Below are 13,720 nucleotides of genomic sequence, written 5' to 3'. Positions count from 1 at the left end.
CAGTCTTCTTCCCTTTCCTCTATCCCTGGGCAGATATGACTGGCCTTTTGCCCGCTTGCCCTTATGGGGACGAAAGGACTGAGGCTGAAAAGACGGTGTCTTTTTCTGCTGAGATGTGACTTGGGGTAAAAAAGGTGGATTTTCCAGCTGTTGCCGTGGCCACCAGGTCCGATGGACCGACCCCAAATAACTCCTCCCCTTTATACGGCAATACTTCCATGTGCCGTTTGGAATCTGCATCACCTGACCACTGTCGTGTCCATAAACATCTTCTGGCAGATATGGACATCGCACTTACTCTTGATGCCAGAGTGCAAATATCCCTCTGTGCATCTCGCATATATAGAAATGCATCCTTTAAATGCTCTATAGTCAATAAAATACTGTCCCTGTCAAGGGTATCAATATTTTCAGTCAGGGAATCCGACCAAGCCACCCCAGCGCTGCACATCCAGGCTGAGGCGATCGCTGGTCGCAGTATAACACCAGTATGTGTGTATATACTTTTTAGGATATTTTCCAGCCTCCTATCAGCTGGCTCCTTGAGGGCGGCCGTATCTGGAGACGGTAACGCCACTTGTTTTGATAAGCGTGTGAGCGCCTTATCCACCCTAAGGGGTGTTTCCCAACGCGCCCTAACTTCTGGAAAGGGTATAACGCCAATAATTTTCTATCGGGGGAAACCCACGCATCATCACACACTTCATTTAATTTATCTGATTCAGGAAAAACTACAGGTAGTTTTTTCACACCCCACATAATACCCTTTTTTGTGGTACTTGTAGTATCAGAAATATGTAACACCTCCTTCATTGCCCTTAACAAGTAACGTGTGGCCTTAATGGAAAATACGTTTGTTTCTTCACCGTCGACACTGGAGTCAGTGTCCGTGTCTGTGTCGACCGACTGAGGTAAATGGGCGTTTTAAAGCCCCTGACGGTGTTTGAAACGCCTGGACAGGTACTAATTGGTTTGCCGGCCGTCTCATGTCGTCAACCGACCTTGCAGCGTGTTGACATTATCACGTAATTCCCTAAATAAGCCATCCATTCCGGTGTCGACTCCCTAGAGAGTGACATCACCATTACAGGCAATTGCTCCGCCTCCTCACCAACATCGTCCTCATACATGTCGACACACACGTACCGACACACAGCACACACACAGGGAATGCTCTGATAGAGGACAGGACCCCACTAGCCCTTTGGGGAGACAGAGGGAGAGTTTGCCAGCACACACCAAAACGCTATAATTATACAGGGACAACCTTATATAAGTGTTTTCCCTTATAGCATCATAATATATAATAATATCGCCAAATAAGTGCCCCCCCTCTCTGTTTTAACCCTGTTTCTGTAGTGCAGTGCAGGGGAGAGCCTGGGAGCCTTCCTAGCAGCGGAGCTGTGTAGGAAAATGGCGCTGTGTGCTGAGGAGAATAGGCCCCGCCCCCTTTTCGGCAAGCTTCTTCTCCCGTTTTTCTGACAACCTGGCAGGGGTTAAATACATCCATATAGCCCCAGAGGCTATATGTGATGTATTTTTAGCCAGCATAGGTACTTTCATTGCTGCCCAGGGCGCCCCCCCCAGCGCCCTGCACCCTCAGTGACCGTTGGTGTGAAGTGTGCTGAGAGCAATGGCGCACAGCTGCAGTGCTGTGCGCTACCTCATGAAGACTGAGAAGTCTTCAGCCGCCGATTTCTGGACCTCTTCTCTCTTCAGCATCTGCAAGGGGGTCGGCGGCGCGGCTCCGGTGACCCATCCAGGCTGTACCTGTGATCGTCCCTCTGGAGCTAGTGTCCAGTAGCCTAAGAAGCCAATCCATCCTGCACGCAGGTGAGTTCACTTCTTCTCCCCTAAGTCCCTCGTTGCAGTGAGCCTGTTGCCAGCAGGACTCACTGAAAATAAAAAACCTAACAAAACTTTTACTCTAAGCAGCTCTTTAGGAGAGCCACCTAGATTGCACCCTTCTCGGCCGGGCACAAAAACCTAACTGAGGCTTGGAGGAGGGTCATAGGGGGAGGAGCCAGTGCACACCACCTGATCCTAAAGCTTTTACTTTTGTGCCCTGTCTCCTGCGGAGCCGCTATTCCCCATGGTCCTGACGGAGTCCCCAGCATCCACTTAGGACGTCAGAGAAAGTATGTTTTATAGATAATGTTCCCCTTAATAATGACTGTAAGTTTGTTTAATGTAAATGGTCGCTGGACAGAGGAATTCCTCTTTGTATGGTACGAAGGGTCAGACAGGGTTTGAACAGCTGTGTCTGGTACCTAACTAAAGAACATTTTAATAGCAACAATCCAGTGTTGGTTAGGTAAAGATTAATCGCTCCTGCGTATAGTTATGGCCATTAGTAGATTCTGGACATTTCATATATTTGCGATTCATTACCCATGCGGCGGGAATCTTCAGATTCCCTCCCACCTGAGCAGTTTGATATAGTCACAGCCCACCTGTTCAAACTAACCTATGACCTTTTGTTATGATGCGAGGAGACATTCCTGTGTCCAATGAACAATGAGATTATAGGTCCCTTTGTAGTATACTGTACTCAGTGTATATAAGATCAGCCAGCCTGGGCAGCTCTCTCTCACTCCACAAACGGTTTTCATATTGACTAACTCGGAGCTGGTACCAGGCTGCGCAGCGATCATTCCCAGTGTGTGTAAGTAATTCTCTGCAAACCAACTTATTCTCTGTGTGTATTGGCCATTCCCTTTCTCTCTGTTATAGTATAAGATTGTAACGTTATTGTATATTTCTGTCTAGATAATGTTAGAATTATATGTTAGTCTGTAGTGTATGACTTGTGAACTGTTTACCTTTTTCGATATAACTTAAAAGCTTGTTAGTAAAGGTGTTGGATCCTTAGCACGGTATCGTGTGTTCATTACATTGCAGTGGGTAATAGGAGCGTCTCGATCGCTCAACCAGCTTTAGTGTTAATCAGGTTAAGCAGCGTTATATCGCTACAGTGTTTCAGTACAAGGTTTACAGTATAAGAGTATCCTTTCTGTGTGTTACATTCAAGGTTTACTGATTGTCATCTTGTGAGCGTCTGCGCCGCTCGTGATCTCCTCGTGGTCTCGAGCGTCCGCTACGCTGGTAGCGTAGCATTACGGTAGTCGCTCGCCTATAGCGTGCTCGACACCACGCATTAAGCTGTGAGCGAGCGTGCCGCATGTGCGTCTCGATCACGGCCGAGCGTATGCTACGCTAAGTGCGTACCCTTACGGTACCCCATACGCCAATTGCGTACTGTGTCTCTTACCCATTATTGTGAAGGTTATAAGGTAATCAAATCAGCATTATCAATATATTATATTGAACCCATTATAATAAGAATTTACTTACCGATAATTCTATTTCTCGTAGTCCGTAGTGGATGCTGGGAACTCCGTAAGGACCATGGGGAATAGCGGCTCCGCAGGAGACTGGGCACATCTAAAGAAAGCTTTAGGATCACCTGGTGTGCACTGGCTCCTCCCCCTATGACCCTCCTCCAAGCCTCAGTTAGGATACTGTGCCCGGACGAGCGTACACAATAAGGAAGGATTTTGAATCCCGGGTAAGACTCATACCAGCCACACCAATCACACTGTACAACTTGTGATCTGAACCCAGTTAACAGCATGATAATAGAGGAGCCTCTAGAAAAGATGGCTCACTACAACAATAACCCGAATTTTTTGGTAACAGTAATTATGTACCAGTATTGCAGACAATCCGCACTTGGGATGGGCGCCCAGCATCCACTACGGACTACGAGAAATAGAATTATCGGTAAGTAAATTCTTATTTTCTCTGACGTCCTAGTGGATGCTGGGAACTCCGTAAGGACCATGGGGATTATACCAAAGCTCCCAAACGGGCGGGAGAGTGCGGATGACTCTGCAGCACCGAATGAGAGAACTCCAGGTCCTCCTCAGCCAAGATATCAAATTTGTAGAATTTTACAAACGTATTTGCTCCTGACCAAGTAACTGCTCGGCAAAGTTGTAAAGCCGAGACCCCTCGGGCAGCTGCCCAAGATGAGCCCACCTTCCTTGTGGAGTGGGCATTTTAAGATTTTTGGCTGTGGCAGGCCTGCCACAGAATGTGCAAGCTGAATTGTACTACAAATCCAACGAGCAATCGTCTGCTTAGAAGCAGGAGCACCCAGTTTGTTGGGTGCATACAGGATAAACAGCGAGTCAGATTTTCTGACTCCAGCCGTCCTGGAAACATGTATTTTCAGGGTCCTGACCACGTCAAGCAACTTGGAATCCTCCAAGTCCTTAGTAGCCGCAGGTACCACAATAGGTTGGTTCATGTGAAATGCAGAAACCACCTTAGGTAGAAAATTTGAGGACGAGTCCTCAATTCTGCCCTTTCAGAATGAAATATTAAGTAAGGGCTTTTATATGATAAAGCCGCCAATTCTGACACCCGCCTGGCTGAAACCAGGGCTAACTCGTCACTTCCATGTGAGATTTTTTAAGTCCACAGTGGTGAGTGGTTCAAACCAATGTGACTTTAGGAAACTCAACACAACATTGAGATCCCCAAGGTGCCACTGGAGGCACAAAAGGAGACTGTATATGCAGTACCCCTTTTACAAATGTCTGAACTTCAAGCACTGAAGCCAGTTCTTTTTGGAAGAAAATCGACAGGGCCGAAATTTGAACCTTAATGGACCCTAATTTTAGGCCCATAGACAGTCCTGTTTCAGGAAATGGAGGAAACGACCCAGTTGAAATTCCTCTGTAGGGGCCTTCTTGGCCTCACCCCACGCAACATATTTTCGCCAACTGCGGTGATAATGTTTTGCGGTTACGTCTTTCCTGGCCTTGACCAGGGTAGGGATCTTCAGGATCCGGCGTTCAAACGCCATGCCGTCAAACGCAGCCGCGGTAAGTCTTGGAACAGACAAGGCCCTTGCTGGAGCAGGTCCTTTCTTAGAGGTAGAGGCCACGGTTCGTCCGTGAGCATCTCTTGAAGTTCCGGATACCAAGTCCTTCTTGGCCAATCCGGAACCACGAGTATAGTTCTTACTCCTCTCCTTCTTATGATTCTCAGTACTTTTGGTATGAGGGGCAGAGGAGGGAACACATACACTGACTGGTACACCCACGGTGTTACCAGAGCGTCCACCGCTATTGCCTGAGGGTCCCTTGACCTGGCGCAATATCTGTCTAGTTTTTTGTTTAGACGGGACGCCATTATGTCCACCTTTTGTTTTTCCCAACGGTTTACAATCAGGTGGAAGACTTCTGGGTGAAGTCCCCACTCTCCCGGGTGAAGGTCGTGTCTGCTGAGGAAGTCTGCTTCCCAGTTGTCCACTCCCGGAATGAACACTGCTGACAGTGCTATCACATGATTTTCCGCCCAGCGAAAATCCTTGCAGCTTCTGCCATTGCCCTCCTGCTTCTCGTGCCGCCCTGTCTGTTTACGTGGGCGACTGACGTGATGTTGTCCGATTGGATCAATACCGCCTGACCCTGAAGCAGGGGTTTCGCTTGACTTAGGGCATTGTAAATGGCCCTTAGTTCCAGAATGTTTATATGAAGAGATGTCTCCAGGCTTGACCATAAGCCCTGGAAATTCCTTCCCTGTGTGACTGCTCCCCAGCCTCGCAGGCTGGCATCCGTGGCCACCAGGACCCAGTCCCGAATGCCGAATCTGCGGCCCTCTAGAAGATGAGCACTCTGCAACCACCACAGGAGGGATACCCTTGTCCCTGGTGACAGGGTTATCCGCTGAAGCATCTGAAGATGCGACCCGGACCATTTGTCCAGAAGGTTCCACTGTGCGTGGAATCTGCCGAATGGGATTGCTTCGTAGGAAGCCACCATTTTTACCCAGAACCCTTGTGCATTGATGCACTGAGACTTGGTTCGGTTTTAGGAGGTTCCTGACTAGCTCGGATAACTCCCTGGCTTTCTCCTCCGGGAGAAGCACCTTCTTTCTGGACTATGTCCAGAATCATCCCTAGGAACAGAAGACAAGTCGTCGGAACCAGCTGCGATTTTGGAATATTGAAAATCCAATCGTGCTGCCGCAACACTACCTGATATAGTGCTACACCGATCTCCAACTGTTCCCTGGATCTTACCCTTATCAGGGAATCGTCCAAGTAAAGGATAACTAAAATTCCCTTCCTTCGAAGGAATATCATCATTTCGGTCATTACTTCAGTAAAGACCCGGGGTGCCGTGGACCATCCCTACGGCAGCGTCCGAACTGATACAGTTCTGTACCATAACCTGAAATACCCTTGGTGAGAAGGGTAAATTTTGACATGAAGGTAAGCCTCCTTGATGTCCCGAGACATCATGTAGTCCCCTTCTTCCAGGTTTGCAATCACTGCTCTGAATGACTCAATTTTGAATTTGAACCTCTGTATGCAAGTGTTCAAAGATTTTAGATTTTAAAATCGGTCTCACCCAGCCGTCTGGCTTCGGTACCACAATAGTGTGGAATAATACCCCGTTCCCTGTTGCAGGAGGGGTACCTTGATTATCACCTGCTGGGAATACAGCTTGTGAATGGCTTCCAAAACTGCCTCCCTGTCAGCGGGAGACGTCGGTAAAACAGACTTTTGGAAACGGCGAGGGGAATACGTCTCGAATTCCAATTTGTACCCCTGAAATATTATCTGAAGGATCCAGGGGTCTACTTGCGAGTGAGCCCACTGCGCACTGAAATTCATTGAGAACGGGACCCCACCGTGCCTGAACTTGTAAAGCCCTAGCGTCATACTGAGGGCTTGGCAGCGGCGGAAAAGGGTTTCTGTTCCTTGGAACTGGCTGATCTCTGCAGCCATTTTCCTCTCCCTCTGTCACGAGCAGAAAAGAGGAACCCTTTTGTCCGCTTGCCAACCAGGACTGCGCCTGATAATACGGCGTCTTATTTTGAGAGGCGACCTGGGGTACATCCCCTCTTTTAAGGCAATACTTCCAAATGCCGTTTGGAATCCGCATCACCTGACCACTTTACTGGAATAATTGGACAACGCACTTATACTTGATGCCAGTCGGCAAATATTCCGCTGTGCATCCTGCATATATAGAAATGCATCTTTTAATTGCTCTATAGGCAATAATATACTGTCCTTATCTAGGATATCATATTTCCAGTCAGGGAATCCGACCACGCCAACCCAGCACTGCACATCCAGGCTGAGGCGATTGCTGGTCGCAGTATAACACCAGTATGTGTGTAAATATATTTTAGGATACGCTCCTGCTTTCTATCAGCAGGATCCTTAAGGGCGGCCATCTCAGGAGAGGGTAGAGCCCTTGTTTTTACAAGCGTGTGAGCGCTTTATCCACCTTAGGGGGTGTTTCCCAACGCACCCTAACCTCTGGCGGGAAAAGGTATACTGCCAATAACTTTTTAGAAAATATCAATTGTTATCGGGGGGAAACCCACGCATCATCACACACCTCATTTTATTTCTCAGATTCAGGAAAACTACAGGAAGTTTTTCCTCACCAAACATAATACCCCTTTTTTTGGTGGTATTCATATTATCAGAAAAGTGTAAACTTTTTCCATTGCCTCAATCATGCAATGTGTGGCCCTATTGGAAATCACGGTTGTCTCTTCACCGTCGACACAGGAGTCAGTACCCCTGTCGGCGTCTGTATCTGAGGTAACGGGCGCTTTAGGGCCCCTGTATGAGACGTCTGGACATGCACAAGCTGAGTAGCCGGCTGTCTCATGTCAACCACTGTCTTTTATACAAAGCTGACACTGTCACGCAATTTCAACAGTACATCCACTCAGGTGTCGACCCCCTAGGGGGTGACAACACTATTTCAGACACTCTACTCCGTCTCCTCATCATTTTTCTCCTCATACATGTCGACACCAACGTACCGACACACAGCACACACACAGGGAATGCTCTGATAGAGGACAGGACCCCACTAGCCCTTTGGGGAGACAGAGGGAGAGTTTGCCAGCACACAGAGCGCTATATATATACAGGGATAACCTTATATAAGTGTTTTTCCCTTTATAGCTGCTGTATTGTTATATACTGCGCCTAATTTGTGCCCCCCTCTCTTTTTTAACCCCTTTCTGTAGTGTAGTGACTGCAGGGGAGAGCCAGGGAGCTTCCCTCCAACTGAGCTGTGAGGGAAAATGGCGCCAGTGTGCTGAGGAGATAGGCTCCGCCCCTTTCTCGGCGTCCTTATCATCCTTTTTCTGTATGTTTTGGCAGGGGTTAAATGCATCCATATAGCCCAGGAGTTATATGTGATGCATTTATTTTAGCCATATAAGGTTTTTTTATCGATTTATTGCGTCTCAGGGCGCTGCCCCCCCCAGCGCCCTGCACCCTCAGTGACCGGAGTGTGAAGTGTGCTGAGAGCAATGGCGCACAGCTGCGGTGCTGTGCGCTACCTTATCTGAAGACAGGATCGTCTTCTGCCGCAGATTTTTCCGGACCTCTTCGCTCTTCTGGCTCTGTAAGGGGGACGGCGGCGCGGCTCCGGTGACCCATCCAGGCTGAACCTGTGATCGTCCCTCTGGAGCTAATGTCCAGTAGCCTAAGAAGCCCAATCCACTCTGCACGCAGGTGAGTTCGCTTCTTCTCCCCTTAGTCCCTCGATGCAGTGAGCCTGTTGCCAGCAGGTCTCACTGAAAATAATAAACCTAAACTAAAACTTTCACAAAGAGCTCAGGAGAGCCCCTAGTGTGCACCCTTCTCGTCGGGCACAGAAATCTAACTAACTGAGGCTTGGAGGAGGGTCATAGGGGGAGGAGCCAGTGCACACCAGGTGATCCTAAAGCTTTCTTTAGATGTGCCCAGTCTCCTGCGGAGCCGCTATTCCCCATGGTCCTTACGGAGTTCCCAGCATCCACTAGGACGTCAGAGAAAATTACATTTTTAATTACGTTGGTGGCACAGTGGAAATATAATTGGTGGGGCAGTGGGTGATAAAAAACTTTGTTGGTTCCCCCTTCTACAGCCCTGCCCACACACCTAGAAATGCCTCCCCAATATTAAAATATGTAAATAAGGTGCCAATTCCAAAGATATCTTTCGTCTTTCAAATGGTTTGAAAAATTGCTTAGTGTGTACACTCAATTTCGTTTGTCAGGACTCCTGGAAGTTCAGGGGAAATTGTTCATCTTTCACATTGGTCATGTCTTCTAGTGTGTACTGTGTAGGGCCTTTACACATAGAAAGCAGAAGTCTGATTGGTTACTATGGGGATATTGCACACCAGTGACTGAGGAGGAAATATGGTAGCCTACAGAGAGCAACTTGTGGGGGGGGGGGGAATTATGTTTAAAAAACACACTGTGCTATAACTTATACTAACTACAGGCCTTTGTGCAATTTTATAACCAGTAATTATTTCTTAATGACCTTTAACAGTGGCGTACACCTGAACCAGAAAGAGACAGTTTATAACCGATTATCTGCAGCAGAAACATGCACATCCCAGGAGTCACAACAGCACAGTATATACTGAGGGCTCCGCACTGTCTATAGATGACTTATTATACTGTATATTCTGCAGACAGTAACTTACATTATAACCGATTATCTGCAGCAGAAACATGCACATCCCAGGAGTCACAACAGCACAGTATATACTGAGGGCTCCGCATTGTCTATAGATGACTTATTATACTGTATATTCTGCAGACAGTAACTTACATTATAACCGATTATCTGCAGCAGAAACATGCACATCCCAGGAGTCACAACAGCACAGTATATACTGAGGGCTCCGCACTGTCTATAGATGACTTATTATACTGTATATTCTGCAGACAGTAACTTACATTATAACCGATTATCTGCAGCAGAAACATGCACATCCCAGGAGTCACAACAGCACAGTATATACTGAGGGCTCCGCATTGTCTATAGATGACTTATTATACTGTATATTCTGCAGACAGTAACTTACATTATAACCGATTATCTGCAGCAGAAACATGCACATCCCAGGAGTCACAACAGCACAGTATATACTGAGGGCTCCGCATTGTCTATAGATGACTTATTATACTGTATATTCTGCAGACAGTAACTTACATTATAACCGATTATCTGCAGCAGAAACATGCACATCCCAGGAGTCACAACAGCACAGTATATACTGAGGGCTCCGCACTGTCTATAGGTGACCTGTTATATATTCTGCAGACGGTAACTTACATTATAACCGATTATCTGCAGCAGAAACATGCACATCCCAGGAGTCACAACAGCACAGTATATACTGAGGGCTTCGCACTGTCTATAGGTGACCTGTTATATATTCTGCAGACTGTAACTTACATTATAACCAATTATCTGCAGCAGAAACATGCACATCCCAGGAGTCACAACAGCACAGTATATACTGAGGGCTCCGCACTGTCTATAGGTGACCTGTTATATATTCTGCAGACTAACTTACATTATAACCAATTATCTGCAGCAGAAACATGCACATCCCAGGAGTCACAACAGCACAGTATATACTGAGGGCTTCGCACTGTCTATAGGTGACCTGTTATATATTCTGCAGACTGTAACTTACATTATAACCGATTATCTGCAGCAGAAACATGCACATCCCAGGAGTCACAACAGCACAGTATATACTGAGGGCTTCGCACTGTCTATAGGTGACCTGTTATATATTCTGCAGACTGTAACTTACATTATAACCGATTATCTGCAGCAGAAACATGCACATCCCAGGAGTCACAACAGCACAGTATATACTGAGGGCTCCGCACTGTCTATAGATGACCTGTTATATGTTCTGTAGACTGTAACTTACATTATAACCGATTATCTGCAGCAGAAACATGCACATCCCAGGAGTCACAACGGCACAGTATATACTGAGGGCACCGCACTGTCTATAGGTGACCTGTTATATGTTCTGCAGACTGTAACTTACATTATAACCGATTATCTGCAGCAGAAACATGCACATCCCAGGAGTCACAACAGCACAATATATACTGAGGGCTCCGCATTGTCTATAGGTGACCTGTTATATATTCTGCAGACTGTAACTTACATTATAACCGATTATCTGCAGCAGAAACATGCACATCCCAGGAGTCACAACAGCACAGTATATACTGAGGGCTCCGCACTGTCTATAGGTGACCTGTTATATATACTGCAGACTGTAACTTACATTATAACCAATTATCTGCAGCAGAAACATGCACATCCCAGGAGTCACAACAGCACAGTATATACTGAGGGCTTCGCACTGTCTATAGGTGACCTGTTATATATTCTGCAGACTGTAACTTACATTATAACCGATTATCTGCAGCAGAAACATGCACATCCCAGGAGTCACAACAGCACAATATATACTGAGGGCTCCGCATTGTCTATAGGTGACCTGTTATATATTCTGCAGACTGTAACTTACATTATAACCGATTATCTGCAGCAGAAACATGCACATCCCAGGAGTCACAACAGCACAGTATATACTGAGGGCTTCGCACTGTCTATAGATGACCTGTTATATATGGTTCCGGTATGAATGGTCGACCATGTTATGGTCGACAGTCATTAGGTCGACCACTATTGGTCGACATTGACATGGTCGACATGGACACATGGTCGACACATGAAAATGGTCGACACATGAAAAGGTTGACATGAGTTTTTTTACTTTTTTTGGTGTTGTTTTTTGCGTAAAGTGACTGGGAACCCCAATTAGTGCACCGCTTCGCTCGCCATGCTTCGGGCATGGTGCCTTCGCTTCGCTACCGCTTCGCTCGGCACAGATTACCGTTCCAATCGTAGTCCACGTGGATCGTAAAGTATGGAAAAGTTCCCCAAAAGAAAAAAAACTAAAAAAAAACTCATGTTGACCTTTTCATGTGTCGACCTTTCATGTGTCGACCATGTGTCCATGTCAATGTCGACCAATAGTGGTCGACCTAATGACTGTCGACCATAACATGGTCGACCATGTGAACGGATACCGTTATATATTCTGCAGACTGTAACTTACATTATAACCAATTATCTGCAGCAGAAACATGCACATCCCAGGAGTCACAACAGCACAGTATATACTGAGGGCTCCGCACTGTCTATAGATGACCTGTTATATATTCTGCAGACTGTAACTTACATTATAACCAATTATCTGCAGCAGAAACATGCACATCCCAGGAGTCACAACAGCACAGTATATACTGAGGGCTCCGCACTGTCTATAGGTGACCTGTTATATATTCTGCAGACTGTAACTTACATTATAACCAATTAGCTGCAGCAGAAACATGCACATCCCAGGAGTCACAACAGCACAGTATATACTGAGGGCTCCGCACTGTCTATAGATGACCTGTTATATATTCTGCAGACTGTAACTTATTTGTATCACAAAGACTAGCAACGATAGAAAAAAATGAGGTCATCATAAATATTAATACTGCACAAATATTACATAAGGGGCACAAATATCATATTTCGTGAATAAAGGACCATAATATAGTATTCCATTAATAAGTGGGGCACATCCATTATTTGTTATTGTAACGGCCGCAGGAACAGATATCATTGACATTGTCATTGAACATTAATGATAGAGAGGTCCCATATGTATATAATTACAATTATCAGTTGTATTTAGGAAGGGGACACACATTAGGAGGCGAATATACGGCACCAGGAATGGTGACCACTGCTTATCATTGGGCCGGGCACCCCTAGGTGCTGGGACATAATGAATGTTCCTGTGCACTCACCTACAGCGGCACACATGTGATTTATAATTGCAGCACAATGATTATAAACCCCCCTGAAACCGCTCCCCACCCCCTGTCCCCCGGTAACCTCAGCTCACACTCAGAAACACAGTTTATCAGATTATTTCACAGGCAGAAATGTAGGGAGATAAACATGGGACAACCGTCGCTCCATCCTTATATGTATGGAAACAGAAAAGGTCACCAAAATCCAAATATAGAGACGCAAATTCCAAACGCTGACAAAATGATGGTGTTACCATTAGCAACCAGGAGTCATTTGTAGCAGTTCAGAAAATGAGGGAAAATCCCATATAAAATACTTCTATTATACAAAGCATTAACAAAACAGATTATACCTGCACCAGGTGACTTTACAGATGCCCCGAGACTGGTCCCAAACTGCCTGGGATACACCTGTATGCAGATTACACCCGCCTGGGATACACCTGTATGCAGATTACACCCGCCTGGGATACACCTGTATATATAGTACACCCGCCTGGGATACACCTGTATGCAGATTACACCCGCCTGGGATACACCTGTATGCAGATTACACCCACCTGGGATACACCTGTATATATAGTACACCCGCCTGGGATACACCTGTATGCAGATTACACCCACCTGGGATACACCTGTATGCAGATTACACCTGCCTGGGATACCCCTGTATGCAGATTACACCCGCCTGGGATACCCCTGTATGCAGATTACACCCGCCTGGGATACCCCTGTATGCAGATTACACCCGCCTGGGATACCCCTGTATGCAGATTACACCCGCCTGGGATACACCTGTATGCAGATTACACCCGCCTGGGATACACCTGTATGCAGATTACACCAGCCTGGGATACACCTGTATGCAGATTACACCCGCCTGGGATACACCTGTATGCAGATTACACCTGCCTGGGATACCCCTGTATGCAGATTACACCCGCCTGGGATACCCCTGTATGCAGATTACACCCGCCTGGGATAC

General features: G+C 46.5%; 1 protein-coding gene across 1 annotated transcript in view; it reads right to left on the bottom strand.

Annotated features, from left to right (window-relative positions):
- The window catches only part of CHM (CHM Rab escort protein), a 182,708-nt gene that overhangs the window by 168,309 nt on the left and 679 nt on the right, over nucleotides 1-13,720 (bottom strand). The gene's annotated exons all lie outside the window — the stretch shown is intronic.

Source organism: Pseudophryne corroboree, chromosome 8, assembly GCF_028390025.1.
Source record: "Pseudophryne corroboree isolate aPseCor3 chromosome 8, aPseCor3.hap2, whole genome shotgun sequence".
Classification (NCBI taxonomy): Eukaryota; Metazoa; Chordata; class Amphibia; order Anura; family Myobatrachidae; genus Pseudophryne; species Pseudophryne corroboree.
Note: the sequence above shows the minus strand (reverse complement) of the source record. Positions and strands in the feature narration are given on the sequence as shown.